The sequence below is a fragment of the Canis aureus genome, chromosome 26, assembly GCF_053574225.1.
Source record: "Canis aureus isolate CA01 chromosome 26, VMU_Caureus_v.1.0, whole genome shotgun sequence".
Classification (NCBI taxonomy): domain Eukaryota; kingdom Metazoa; phylum Chordata; class Mammalia; order Carnivora; family Canidae; genus Canis; species Canis aureus.
Window position 1 is genome coordinate 7,934,452 of NC_135636.1, and position 14,103 is coordinate 7,948,554.

The 14,103-nt window shown below is 40.8% G+C and overlaps 1 long non-coding RNA gene and 1 other non-coding gene across 6 annotated transcripts in view; both read right to left on the reverse strand.

Annotated features, from left to right (window-relative positions):
• Nucleotides 1–104, reverse strand: LOC144298945 (U6 spliceosomal RNA). The gene has a single exon (XR_013365780.1). It is a non-coding gene; the product is annotated as a U6 spliceosomal RNA (small nuclear RNA).
• A 2,853-nt stretch (nt 105–2,957) lies between these two features.
• LOC144297850 (uncharacterized) overlaps nt 2,958–14,103 on the reverse strand; it is a 50,851-nt gene continuing 39,705 nt past the window's right edge. The window contains exons 6-10 of one of the 5 annotated variants that reach the window (XR_013364714.1): nt 10,934–10,987; nt 10,604–10,824; nt 9,651–9,717; nt 5,989–6,020; nt 2,958–5,359 (exon numbers count right to left, since the gene is read on the reverse strand). This is a non-coding gene — a long non-coding RNA (uncharacterized LOC144297850). Of the gene's footprint in view, nt 5,360–5,988; nt 9,718–10,603; nt 10,988–14,103 lie in introns of those variants that run through there. The other 4 variants (XR_013364715.1, XR_013364724.1, XR_013364721.1 and 1 more) reach the window with 4 other exon arrangements.

A 14,103-nucleotide genomic window follows, 5' to 3' on the forward strand; every position in this document is an offset into this window, starting at 1 on the left:
CAAAATATGGGATGCTTCCTGAATTTGGGTGTCATCCTTACACAGGACCATGCTAGTCTTCTCTGTGGCGTTTCAATTTTTTTTTAATTTTTATTCATTTATGATAGTCACAGAGAGAGAGAGAGAGAGAGAGAGAGGCAGAGACATAGGCAGAGGGAGAAGCAGGCTCCATGCACCGGGAGCCCGACGTGGGATTCGATCCCGGGTCTCCAGGATCGCGCCCTGGGCCAAAGGCAGGCGCTGAACCACTGCACTACCCAGGGATCTCTGGAGTTTCAATTTAAGTATGATATTTTATTAGGATAATGATGTCCTTGGATCTACTTCTGTTTCCCACTCAAACCAGCAGGTTTCAAGTTAGGAAAGAAAAAGAAGCAATTTAACAAATATGGAGGTAAGAAGAAAAATATACCTGCTTAGTATTATATACTTTGAAGGATTTCTGAAAGAAAGAAAGAAAGAAAGAAAGAAAGAAAGAAAGAAAGAAAGAAAGAAAGAAAGAAAGAAAGAAAGAAAGAAAGGAAGGAAGAAAGAAGAAGAAAGAAAGAGAAAGAAAGAAAGGAAGGAAGGAAGGAAGGAAGGAAGGAAGGAAGAAAGAAGAAAGAAGAAGAAAGAAAGAAAGAAAGAAAGAAAGAAAGAAAGAAAGAAAGAGAGAGAGAAAGAAATATGGCTTTCATAATACATTTCCAAACATAGTACTTCGAGTAGGTAGAATCAATACAGGAAAGTAAACATCCTGTCCTGCAGGGAAACCTTCCTTGGCTTCCCCGTACATCAGGCTCACCTGTTCCAGGTCCTCATGGTAACCTGTCCTTGGTCCTCCTGACAGGTGTCTCAGTTTGTGACAAAATACTTGTGTGATTTTTTTCCACAATAAACTTTTTATTGTGACAAATTTCAGATATACAAAAATAGACAGCTTGGTATCATGAACTCCTAAGCCATCATTACCAACTTCAGTATTGTGTCAACTCCTGGGCAATTCAGTTTTATCCACAGTCCCTGTCCATTTCCTCCCTTTTGAATCCAATCCGAGACATCCTATCATTTCATCTGTAAATATTTCGGTATGTCTCTCTTAACAATAAAGCCTCTTTTTCCTAAACACAACTGCAATAATATCACATCGAAAGTAAGAACAATAATCATTCAATAACAAATACCCAGTCAGTTCCAAATGTTTAGCTATTGTCGTAAGTTTTATAGTTCGTTTGAATCAGCATCAAATAGGAGTCTGGTCGTGGGATTAGTTGATACGTCTTTTAAGTTTCTTTTAGTGTGTAGGTGTTCTTTTCCACCTCTTTATTTTCTCCCATTGTAATTTATTTGTTGAAGTAGATTGTCCTATAAAGTTTCATAGAGGCTGGATTTTGCTGACAGTTCTCCATACCATGCCTAATATATTCTACTGTCCTTATTTTTTCTGTAAATTGAAAGGCAAACAAGAGGCTTTTTCAGATGTGATTTATGTGATTCCTTTGAGTAATGTCTGTCTCCTTCTCTAGACTGTGAACTCCATGGAGACTGTGAACTCATGGATATTTTTCTCTCAACTGAAAATTTAGCACTTAGCATGCTGCCTTGTATACGTTAGGTATTCAGTAAATATTAGTTGAATAAATGAATGAATGGGAGCACACACAGGAACTGGGCCTCTAGGAGTGAGCAGCTACACCTCTAGACAATGAACTGTAATGCTCCCCGGCCCCATCAATACAGAAATTCGTTCCTGAATGCATGTCACATGCCACACTCTGTTCTGGGCATCAGGATACCTCAGGAAACAGGTGGAATCATACCTTCTCAGGCCTAATAATCTGTTCAGCTAATTTTTCATAAGGTGACAACTTAGAAGGGTCCCCAGAGGCTTCTGGATGCATAGCAGCCATTTGTGACAGCAAAGGGAAATTCTGGGACTGTTTCAACCCAGGTGAGGATCCTAGCTCCATCATTGGCTAACTCTGTGACCCTGGACAGATAGTCTCATTTCCCCAGTCTGTAAAATGGGGTAGCATTGCTGACTTCATGGCTTGTGTGAGAGTGTAGCTCACTCTTGGTGCTCTGGTCCTATCATCTTGGTCGGTTCTTGTGTCTTTCTGTCTGAAGGCATTGCCTGGTGCAGCCAAAATGCAGATGCAAAGTGCTGAAGATGTGATTCCCCTCAATTCCTCCAGCAATCCTCAGTCAGGGGAGATGGTGAATAAATACTCCAATTTTTTCAGTCCTCAGTAACACAGCAATGAGTTGTGTCCCTGCTGTGTCTCAGAGGGTCCCCATTGTGATTGCGAGTTCCTGTCACCTGCACAGTAACCTGCTCATTAACACCCACTGTGCTGGCTGCCTTCCCTATTCCCCATCCTTCCACATGCCCTCACCCTGCATTCTGGGATCACCTCCCAGGAACCATGTTCACCCACACCTTTACTCTGGCTCCGCTTTGGGATGGAGCATCAAAGGAAATGAGGCATAGCTAGGAGCTGCCCTAGCCAGAGCAGGATCCAACACGTACATTATATCTAAAGGGGAGTTGAAAGTGAGAGAAGCAGGAGATATTTTCAAATCAGAAAGGAATTCAAAATCACAGGGATTGGTGGAGATTCAAAGGAAGCTTCCCCATTCACTTAGGTCTCTCCCAGATCAGGCGCTGAAATGTCATAGCTCAGGGCTCAATAGTCAGAACTACGCCCCAAATCATCGGGAATTGGTTATATTATGATCGCTGTACTCTCAAGGAGAAGGGAAGGGTTGTGAAATCTATTTAAGAAAGATCTCCATAAAAAATGAGTACATTAGAAAAAGACTGGCACTTTAAACAGATGGGAAGCTGCTATTATTTTGGAAAATTCACCAGCGTAGCTGGGCTCCTTCCTGGGCAACGGCAGATAAATGAGATGTGATTGTTCTAGCACCTGCACCAATGTGTTCGCCTTGCCTCGGACAAGGTGTGGCCGGGCATTGTCAGTGGAGTGGGCTCCTAATTAGATGGACTATTATTCCAGGAATCAAAGCTGTAACCAATGCCCATGCCTTATTCTGCATAACTCAACCACAGTATGCAGAGAAGTGAGAAAATAGGTGAGAGAGTGAATAACATTCTCAGGATCACATTTCATGCAGACCACTGCATTTCCCAGCAGATTCTTTTTATTTTAATTTTTTCACTACCAAAGTAATACGTGATCATTACAAAACCACGAACAATGAGAAATATATAAAGTGAAAGCCCTTCTCCCATCCTCCAGCCCCACTTCTGGGATGCACCATTATGGACGTCATATGAAATAGTCGGAAAGGTGTGTCCAGTCATACATCCACGTTGCTTTGTCTTTCTCACTCTGCCGTCTATCTATCCCTGACATTTTATTCCGTGGGATGTCTTACAGAATTCAACCGCACGGATGTCCCACATTCTATCCAGTCCCCCTTTGGACATTTATTTTATACAAATATTTGAACATGGGACATCTTTGTACATAACTTTGTGTATTTATGAGATGATTCCTGCAAAATGAATTGCTGGAACTAGACTGACCAGGTTTAAGGGCATGCACATTTTTGCCTTTTGCTTAATACTTTCAAACTGCTCTCAAATCAAGAGAAAAAAAAAACCACCATTTCATTGTTGTTTTAATTTGCATTTCTTTTAAAAACAGTTATAATTAAGCTTTCCACCCCATTTAAAAAAAGATTTTTCATGAGAGACACACAGGGAGAGGCAGAGACATAGGCAGAGGGAGAAGCAGGCTCCCTGAAGGGAGCCCCATGCAGTGTTTTATCCCAGGACCCTGGGATCACGACCTGAGCCAAAGACAGTTGCTTAACCGCTGAGCCACCCAGGTGCTCCTTTTCTCCCCACATGTAGTGGCCTTTCCTATGAATGGTATGAAAATAAACAAGGACTACCCAAATGAGAACAATTAAAGGTGATTTATTCAGAGCTTGCTAGAGCAAAGGAGCTGGCCACCATTTGGGGGGTTTGGCAGAGACTCAAAGGCAGGCAGAGGGGTTAGAAAGATTTGCAGTGGGAAAAAGGGAAGGCTTCAGGTCAAGTGTGCCCTGATTGCAGTTTGTTGGCCTAGGGAGGCTGCGGGGGGGCTAACTAGCAGCCAGCATCCTGCATGACTGGTTAGAGGTACATGTTTGACTTTCTCTAGTCGGTCCCAAGTTGGATGCAGGGGCATAAATTAGGGAAGCTATCAGTTATTGATTGTCCTGGCTCTTTGGGGCCAGTTGCTGCAGAGATGGTGGTTTTGGCTTCCTAAACTGGTTGCTGCACAATGTGAATTACATTTCTATTTTCAGGTAGGGTCTGGCCATGTGTGTCAGTCTATCTGGCCTCCCAACTGTTTTTTTTGTTTCTGCTACCTAGATTTCTATTGGGTTGTTGATCTTTTCTCCTGGTAGTTTGAAGACTTGGCATAGTGGGGAGACTTTTCAAGACTAAGAAACATGTGTGGATGGTCTCTCCTGCAACACAGTTATGTTGCACAGGAGGAAAAAGGGATTTTCAACCCCACAAAATAAAGTTCTCTGCAGAAACAAAGCAAACCTATCTGGTTCTTGTTCGAGGCATACATAAGGCTGGAGGTGGGGGTGCTATCAGGGGCAGAGTTTAGGGTGCCTCTATAGAGTGGGACAGAATGGGACCCCTGGAGGCCGTGCATCGTGGAAACTCCAGAAGATGCCCAGATGGCAGTTATTGACATTGGTGCCACTCTGCACAAAGCTTACATTTAAAGATCGAAAAACCTTCATCATGCTCCAGACTAAAGTTTAAAATGAATACTACACATCTCTTTAATCTTGGGAGAGTGAGCAATGGGTCATTTACCAAAAAGTCTATATGTGCCTCTTTTGTGTGTGTGGTGGGGTGGGGCCACAGCATTGGGTCAAGGAAACTTGGCTGTCACATTAGCTACCTTCCATCTGACAGGTTTTGGAGTCCCCTCTTATGGTTTCTGAGCTCTGCCCCCACCTGACATCTGCAGTTTTTTTTTTTTTTTTTTTTTTTTGGAGGACTGTTACTGGAAGTCCAATTCCTCCTACTTTTTAACCTGTAAAGAGGGTGTACAGGTATGAAAGCTGATCCATTCCTTTGGCACAACTTTTACTCCAGAGCTCCCCATGGGACCCTATCCCTGGCAGGTGTTTGCGTGAGAGGCACCCCTGCTTGACCTGCTCCTTTTCTATGCCCTTGCTGGTATCCCTGGGGAGCACTTCCTTAATAAATCACTTTCCCGCCAATCATTGTTCCAGGGCCTGCTTCTAAGGAAGCCAACTTAAAATAGCATCCAAATTCCTAACTCTGCCACCAATTTGTTGTGTGACTTTCATACCGTCTTCAGATCTCTGCCCATATCTGGAAAGTGAGAGTATGAATAAGCAATTTCTTAGGTTCTTTAACAAGATCATGACTTCCTTTAAATTATGGTTACATCTTATGTTTCCTTTAGAGAAGGCATTTTTAATGTGAGACTCATGCATGGCTTTCAGATTGTCAGCAAACCCCTGGGAATTGTTTGCAAAATTATGGGTCTTTTTTTTTTTTTCTGGGGAGAGTGTTCATAGCTTTCATTAGATTTCCAAGGAGCCATAACCCCCCACCAAAGTTAGCAACCACTCTTTATAGCTTGTTGTTTATAGACTTCAGAAAGGTTGTGGAGAGAGCACTGTCACTTTCCTCAAATGTTGATCTTTTCAGATTAATAACGATTTAATTGAAACCACTTAATATTTATTTTTAAATGGTATAAAGTATATGCTAATTGTAGCTACACAACAGAGATAACACATTCCTCCTAGCCCAGCTTTAAATGGCTTTTTTTCTTGTAAATATAACCTTTTGTAGGTTCAGGATGCTTTTGACCTTGCAATTGGAGTTTAATATAAATGGCAACTTTTTCTTTTTCAGACAAGTGTTGGATATGCCAGCCTGACTTTGCTAAATGAGAAAATATGTTTGCCTGTGATTAATAAGAATCCACTTACCTGAGTTCCTCTCCAGGTACGTCTCTATCCCTCTTTCCGTACCCAGACAGACAGACAGGTATAAAGACACAGACACACACAATCATGAGTACCAGAAAAATAACTTAGAAGCTTTCAAGTGCAGGATTCAAAATCTGGTTTTGACAAAAAATAGCCCCAGCTGGTTATAGTTAAGACCCATTTGTCATGCACACAGTAGGTCAGTAAATTATGGCCCATGCAGCTGCTTCAATTTTTAGAACCATTAGGTCCCATGGGTAAATTCATGGAGCAGGGAGGCGGCAGGGTGCACAGAAGGTTCTTCTTGAGAAATGAAACATATCCTCTTGTGCATCTGGGTCAGTCACATATAGTTCCTCTTATAAAGGATATTTTATGAACCTGAATAATAAGAGTTTGTATAAATATACATGCACAAACTCACATGATGCATATGGAGGTAATAAAGAACAAGTAAATAATGGTGAATTAAATGCATTGAAGTGTTCAGCTAGCCTTATAATAAATGAAGAGAGGAAAGCTTGAGTATGTGTGATGTCACCTTGTTATAGAAGGGTATTTATATCTTCAAACAAGGCTTCTGTGCGTTCGAGGCTTTGGGAAGAGAGGACTGGACTCTCTCTTCATTCATTCATGCATTTATGCCAATTACATTCATGCATTTATGACTTTGCTCAGTCTCTTTGTGGCTTTCTTTGTTAATTTATTGAATATGCAGTCACTGAATGTCACGTCCCACATTCGTTGTTCAAATATGGATTCCTGTCCTGGGACTTAAAGTTTTGGGGAAAAATGACAGAAACTAGCAAACAAATACTTGAATATCTAATTACTGACTGTGAAAAGATTTATTAGGGTGGTCCCAGGAAAAATCAGCAAGATATGAGAAGCAGGACAAAAAGGCAATGGGGAGCCCCACAGCAGGCTATCTAGGGCAAAGTCTTGAAGAGGGTGCTTTTGGACTGATTCTACAGGGGACTCTGGGATGTAAGGTGTGGCCGAGAGTTTGTGTCACTCATGAAAAGGGACTGAGCTGTCATACACATCTGTTGGCTACTGCCTGTGGCCTGTGAACTCCTTGGCACTCTGGTTCTCTGGGAACAAAGTGGCTTCAGTTACCTGATAGCCACTCTCTGAAGAAGAGCCATTGGCATGAGCCAATGTGGAAGGGCTGGAGAGAAGCACTATGCTGGGAGTGCGGTGGGTAAGAGCATTCAAGATGGAGAATAAAGCCTGCACAATTCCTGGAGGAGGAGCCCAGAGTAACCAAGGAACTGGCTAAGAACAGGTGATGGAGGCAAAATAAAGTTGATAGCGCAAGTGAGTTTTCTGGTCAAGATGAGCACTGAGTTCCAACTTCAAAAAACCCTGCTTTTCCAAACACAGGGCAGTGATGCATGAGATATGAAGAGACAAGCAGTGATTCTTCATCTTTGCAAACAAGAAATATAACAAAAACACAAAACAGTACATATAATACTGGGGCCTCCAGCTTGCTGGGCTGCTGTCCTGTAGAAGGCAACAGCAACTGGGACTTCAGCTTCTGAGAGACCTAGAAGCAACCCTTTGAACAACACAGAACTGATGCAGGATCGCTGCTTGAAGCAGAGAATTCTATATCCTGAGAAACAAAGGTAAAGATAAACAAGACCAAAACCTGAGTAGTCAGGTTGTATGTCAGGCAAAAATTAACAATAGTAATAAATATCTGGCCTCCTCCTGGCAAATGTTTTCAATTACAAGGACAAGTAAAGCATTGTATTCTTGAGCATATGCTATATGCCAGGCACTAGTCTAAAACATTTGTATTTCATTTGATTCTCATGGTGACTGCATGAAATGGGTGCTGTACTCCACATTTTCAGATGAGATAAGTAAAGCTCATAGCAATGAAGTAATTTGTCTGAGGTCATAAATAGAAACTGGAGTCCAAACTGCCTATTTCCAGAACCCATGAACATTAACCATTTTGCTATATTTTTCAAACATCCAGACAGGGATCAAAAGAGGAAAGCATATCAGCTGACCTCACTTCACTACCATACTAAATGCCAGAAGACAATGAATGGTATCTATGATATGCTGAAGAAACAAGGTATGTTCAGTTTCATTTTCTTTTGTATGTGAAGTCAAAGAAAGATACTGTCAGTCAAACATGCAAAAATAAGAACAAGTCCAGTGTACTCTCTTCAAAAGACTACTTGAAAATGGACTCTGGGCAATCAACAGAGAAGAGGGAGAAAGGGAGGGAGGGGAGGGAGGGATGGAGGGAAGTGGAGGAGGGAGGTTACTGGGTTTCATTTTATCTTTGCTTTTCATTAAATTCTCAGGTTGAAGTTTTCCTAACCAGGCCAATATATTTTTTCTCAATCACTTTGTAAGATACACATTATCCCTTTACAGCCACCTATCCCATAAGCATGTAAACCATGACTCAGAAAACCAAATCCTGAGACTTGGTGTCATCTGAGACCATAACATTGCCATATTATCTCTGCCAAAATCATCTATTTATTTAAGAAATATTTGTTAAGTGAATAATATTTCTTTTTTAAAAAGATTTATTTATTTATTTTAGAGAGAAAGAGACAGAAAGAGAAGAGAGCCCATGAATGAAGGTGGGGGCAGCATGGAGAAACACAGGGAGAGAAAAAAACTCAGACTCTCCCCACTGAGCTGGGAGCCTGAAACAGGCCTCAATCTCAAGACCTTGAGATCATGACCTGAGCTAAAACCAAGAGTCGGCTCAACAAACTAGACCACACAGGGACCCCTGAATAATAATTCATTTAACAAATATTACTGAGCATGTGCTCCAGCCCAGGTATTATAGGAGATGCTGGGAATTCTATAGTGGAGAAGACAGATGAGGTCTCTGTCAAGTGCCCATGGAGATAAACCAACAATGAACAAGTAAGCAAATGTACTACAAGATCATTGCTGATCTTGGCAATTCGGTGGCTGGCAGGACCATTTACTAAAATGAATATTTGTTTGAATTAGGAAAGCCAGGGATCAAGGTTCTATGTGGATATATGAAATGTGAAATAACTGACATCCAGATGGAAATGCAGAACAGATAGGAATAGATGCATCTAGAGCTCAGGGCAGAGGAGTCTGTTTGAGCTGGAAATAAAATGAGGAGTCATCAACATGTAGTTGGGTAGGATCCATGAACTGATATTGCCTTAAAGCTGTACAAGATATCACGATTGGAGGAAATAGGTTAAGGGGTACATGGGTCTATTTTTGCAATTACCTGTGACTTTATAATTATTTCAAGACAAAAAGTTAAAAATAAAATCCCATGGGTCCAGATAATATAACCTGGGAATGAATTTTTAAAAAGGATCATATGACAAAATAATTAAAATTTAAGCCATCTCAGAAAATCCAGAAATGTGGGTTCATGATAACTATGGGCTCTGTTTGTTCAAGTCCTCCAAGAAGTGGGAAAGATGGCCATCTGCTGAGGACTAGGGCTAACCTTTCTGCATGCTGATAGGTACTCAGAGGAGTCCAAGAGTCCTGATTGCAAACCTGGTCTTCTAGGTCATTTTACAAAGGTATATTTTTCAAGGTGGGAGGATAAACCCTTATTAAAAGTTTGATGCATAAATTTCAGATATCTAGACATATGTTATGGCAGCTTCCATCTGTACCTTGTGCTGGGCTTTGCCAATAGTAGAACCACTTGAAATTTTGCTAGAAGCCGTGGTTATGTGTTTCCTGAAAAATCCATATATAGACAGATGATAACATTCAGAAAATTTAACAATTTTGAGAATTGCTAAGTAATATAAATTAATACACAAATCAACATATAAATCTTTAAAATTTATAAATAAGCTAGATTTATGTATATATTTATCTTCTATATCCCATAATTTGTTATACTCATATATCTTATAATAAAATTTCTTATCAAGTAATATAATTACAGCTAATCAAGTCATTCTAATATATATATATATATATATTTTTTTTTTTTTACTGAGTTTAGACTTGTTAGTGTGACATTTGGTTTAACTTACTGTCACTAGCTGAATACTACTGAGCACCTGCTCCAGCTCAGGTATTGTGGTAGGTGCTAGGAATTCTACAGCGAGAATGACAGACAAGGTCCATACATAGACAACCTTTGTCTGCATGATATAACACAGGAAAACTCATCAAACTCTTTCTTATTAAATTGGTAGTCATTAGGTCCCCAGTTCTGGGTCATTTTTTGCAGCTGGAAGGAGCATCGTACCTTAGCCTGCATATCTGACATGGCACACACCCTGGAGCTTCACCTCCTGACAACAAGATTACCACCCTGCTTGCCCTGCAGTTCCCACCATGCAGGTCTTCCCCAGGGCAATGGATAGGCATTGCCCAGGCCTTGCTGCCCTGCTGCCATCCCCACCTTGGTCTACTGAGGGTTGCCAAGGGCCACCCACTTCCACAGGAGCCCTGTTCCCAGGTTCTTTATGTATGGCCAAGTCTAGTCATTTTTATACCAATCAGACTGAAAGCATTTCAATGACCATCAGTACAGGCAGTACGACGCTTATTGGAAACCATCATCCTGCACTCACATGCAAACTTGATGCAATTCCACATGGTTACTGACCTGTATCTCCCAGGATACACACTCCAGCAGGAGTCAATGATATGCCAGAAAGCTGCATGGGAGCATGAATAGACATTACCTGTCATAGCTGCCCTGGTGTCCACAGCCTGGAATGTAGCTGGTGTTCTTCAGACATCAACTGATTGACACAACTATCACCCCATCAATTCAGTGGAATCCAAAGGATGATTTAGCTACAGGTCTTCAAGTCACTCAGCTCTCTTATAAACAAAAGGCTTTTATATAGGAGAGGATTCCAATACCTAATGACTTGGATTAGACCTCTTTTGTCCTTTTGGATCTCCACCCCACTCTTTTAAAAATACATACCAATCTCATTCTTAACATCTGATGGATTAAAACTTTCAAGTTCCACTGAAGACTCTGAAAGTACAGAATGAAAGGAATTAGTACGGTTGAGTTTACAATTTCAGAAGGGATTGGACATATGATGAGGACTAGGTACAGATCAGAAAGTACTATTTTGTAAAAAGCCTCAGGTGGGAGAGTCCTAAAGCTAGCTTCTCTCACATGGGGCCGAAAGAGCCATGAGCTGAATGTCTGAGGTAATTGATCCTACTCACAAATTACAGATGCACTAATTTTAAGGTTGGTCAATCAACTAATCAAGCATGAGAAATTGTTCCTAAACAGGCAAAAAGAGGAGAGTTCGTGAGGATGTTTAAAAAGCAAGAAGAGGAACAATGAATTCTCAGCTGCATTCCTTCAAGGTGTTGCAAGTGTATCAGACATCAGGGCTCAGTAAGGCCAAACCCGGGACGTGGGGGAGAGCAAAGGCATCGACAATAGCAAAGCTCGGGGGGGGGGGGGGGGGGGGGTGCATTCCAAATCAAGGCAGGCAGATCAGATAAGACATAAAGGAGGGAAGCAGAAGACCCCATCTATTGTCCACATGCTCAGGCTGCATTATTCAAAGACAGATTTTTAAATATGTATCAGCATTCCAGTAAACAGGGCAAGCTTGCTAATATCAGTGCAATTCAGCAATCACTACTCTAAATAAATACATTAGAAATGTCATTACCGTAATCAGATTAAACCCGTTCCTTCATGTTATGCTTTGAATAATCATTAAAATTATTCTTAGTGAATTTGGCAAGTATGTTGTCTAGAAATACACAGAAGAAACAGCGGTGCATTAGTATTTTTCCTCTTTAAATAAGTTCCCTAAGTACTTTTAGATGCATTGATTTTTCCCCCATATGGGCGACTTCATATGGCAAAACCAACTGTGTTCAGTTTCATGATTTCTACCATCAGGATGTAATTTTAATGCTGGATTTTATTATTCATTACAGAAGTTCATTGCTTTCTATGAAAACAATTGCTCTAATAAGTTAAATGTCATTATTTTCAAAACTACCCTCAGAGATTAGCTGCTACATCACCTTCTGGACACTTGCACTTGAATATCTGAACCATAGCTCATGATTGTATTATTCACTAGGCTGATTCTTCTTGCTAAGAATGCCTATAAATGCTTTTTCAATAGCCAGAGATCCAGTCCTGTGAACCAAACAGTCTCTACCCATTTTGGCATTGAGCAACAGCTGGGATCTTTTGTAAGTAAATTGAAATCTAGTGATGAGTTTATTTTCTATTGTAGTGGTATTCATAACGTGAAGGCCATTAAATTTCGGACTTGTGTTGTTGGATGTTCAACATTTTTTTTAACTCATGGAATTTAAGTGGGAGAAACATGATTGTGATCATTCATTAAAAGAATTTTCCTATCGAAAAGAAAATACTCTTTTATGCTACAGCATAGTTAGGAGATTAATATTTAATAAACAGATATATTGAACTAAGCTTCAACAAACATCTAATAACACCTACTTTCTTTCAGACAAAAGCAGGGACTTGCACACACTAATAATCAGCCTGAGATGGAAACCAGAAGTTCTTTTTCTTGGGGGGCGGGGAGGGGACCGGAAGTTCTAACATGACTTTTATTTATTTTGCTTTGTTTCTGTTTTGTCAACCAATACTTGACCCTTTCCACCACACTTTTAAATCTTGAAAACATCAAAAGTCGTCATGTGCTGTTCTTACATAGGAAAAACAGAAGGAAATAGTTGAAAATTCAGCCAATGGCAGTTGCCCAAAAGTAGCAATAGAAACAAATCACATAGGCCTGCTCAAATTGTCTATTTCCCTCTGCAAAATTCACCCCTCTCCCCCATGTGCTTTCTATTCCTCAGCTTCAACAATGGCTTTCTTTGTAACTGGCTTTCTTAGGTACTTTGTGTCTCGGTTGGTCACACAGGAATCCCTGCCATCCTATAATGTCTTGAAATGCAATAGCACAGTCTTCTTTTTCAAGGGAAATTAATGAGGATCTGGAGCCAAGGCCATTCCCAAATAGGCAAAGAAAAATGAGGGAGTACAACTTGGTCCTAGGAGTGAATTTTTGACTATGGAATATGCACAAGTTTCTTTTACAAGAAGACTAGGTCGCTATCTTACATTTCAACCTATAGTACTATAACAAAGAACCTTTGACTCTGGCCTTTGGAACAGTGAAGATTTCTTTGGGCTGACTAACCATTCCTCCAGATTCACTAGGATAGAAGAGTTATAAGTGGAAAGGAAACCTTCAGCTCATTACATTCCTTAATTTTGCACGTGGGGAAATGACACATGGTTCAGTAGAAATAGAACTCAACCGAAAGCATGAAGTGTCCTTGAACGCAGTTCTATGCTCCTTCCTTCATCCCAATATCGTTTGTGATTTTGTACTACCTTGCCTCCCCCATTCTTTCTACTGAAGCCTGTAAAATATACCCTCATCAAAAAATAATTAATCCAATAACCCATCCACCTTGGGTTTCCTAAGTAGCTGCGCACACCACCCCAAGGACTCAAGTTCTCAGCTGGCACAACCATGAGGCCACACTAGTGCTGGTGTGGCAATTTCCCAAAGGAAGAGTGGCATCTCTCCTTCCTTCTTCTTTCCCTGCCAAGCCAATTGAGCCTGTTGCATCTTCTCTTAAAAGGAGGCAAGCAGCAATGATCTCAGGTTCCCTAGGCTTATTCCTGGAATTAATTCTTTGCTTTCACAGGATTGTCCAGTCAAGTGAATTCTCATAGCTGCCAACAGCAAATTTTCAGAAAAATTGGCCTCAGGCAAATATTTGTAATTCCCCTTACTTTTCAAGGCAAGTATTTCTTACTCCTAAGGAGAACCTTCCCATTTTCTCCAAAGCTTCCTCTCCTCCCTGTGGGTAGTTTATTGATTCTTCCAGACTCTTTTTTTTTTTTTTAATTGGTGTTCAATTTACTAACATACAGAATAACCCCCAGTGCCCGTCACCCATTCACTCCCACCCCCCGCCCTCCTCCCCTTCTACCACCCCTAGTTCGTTTCCCAGAGTTAGCAGTCTTTACGTTCTGTCTCCCTTTCTGATATTTCCCACACATTTCTTCTCCCTTCCACTATTATTTATATTCCCCAAATGAATGAGAACATATAATGTTTG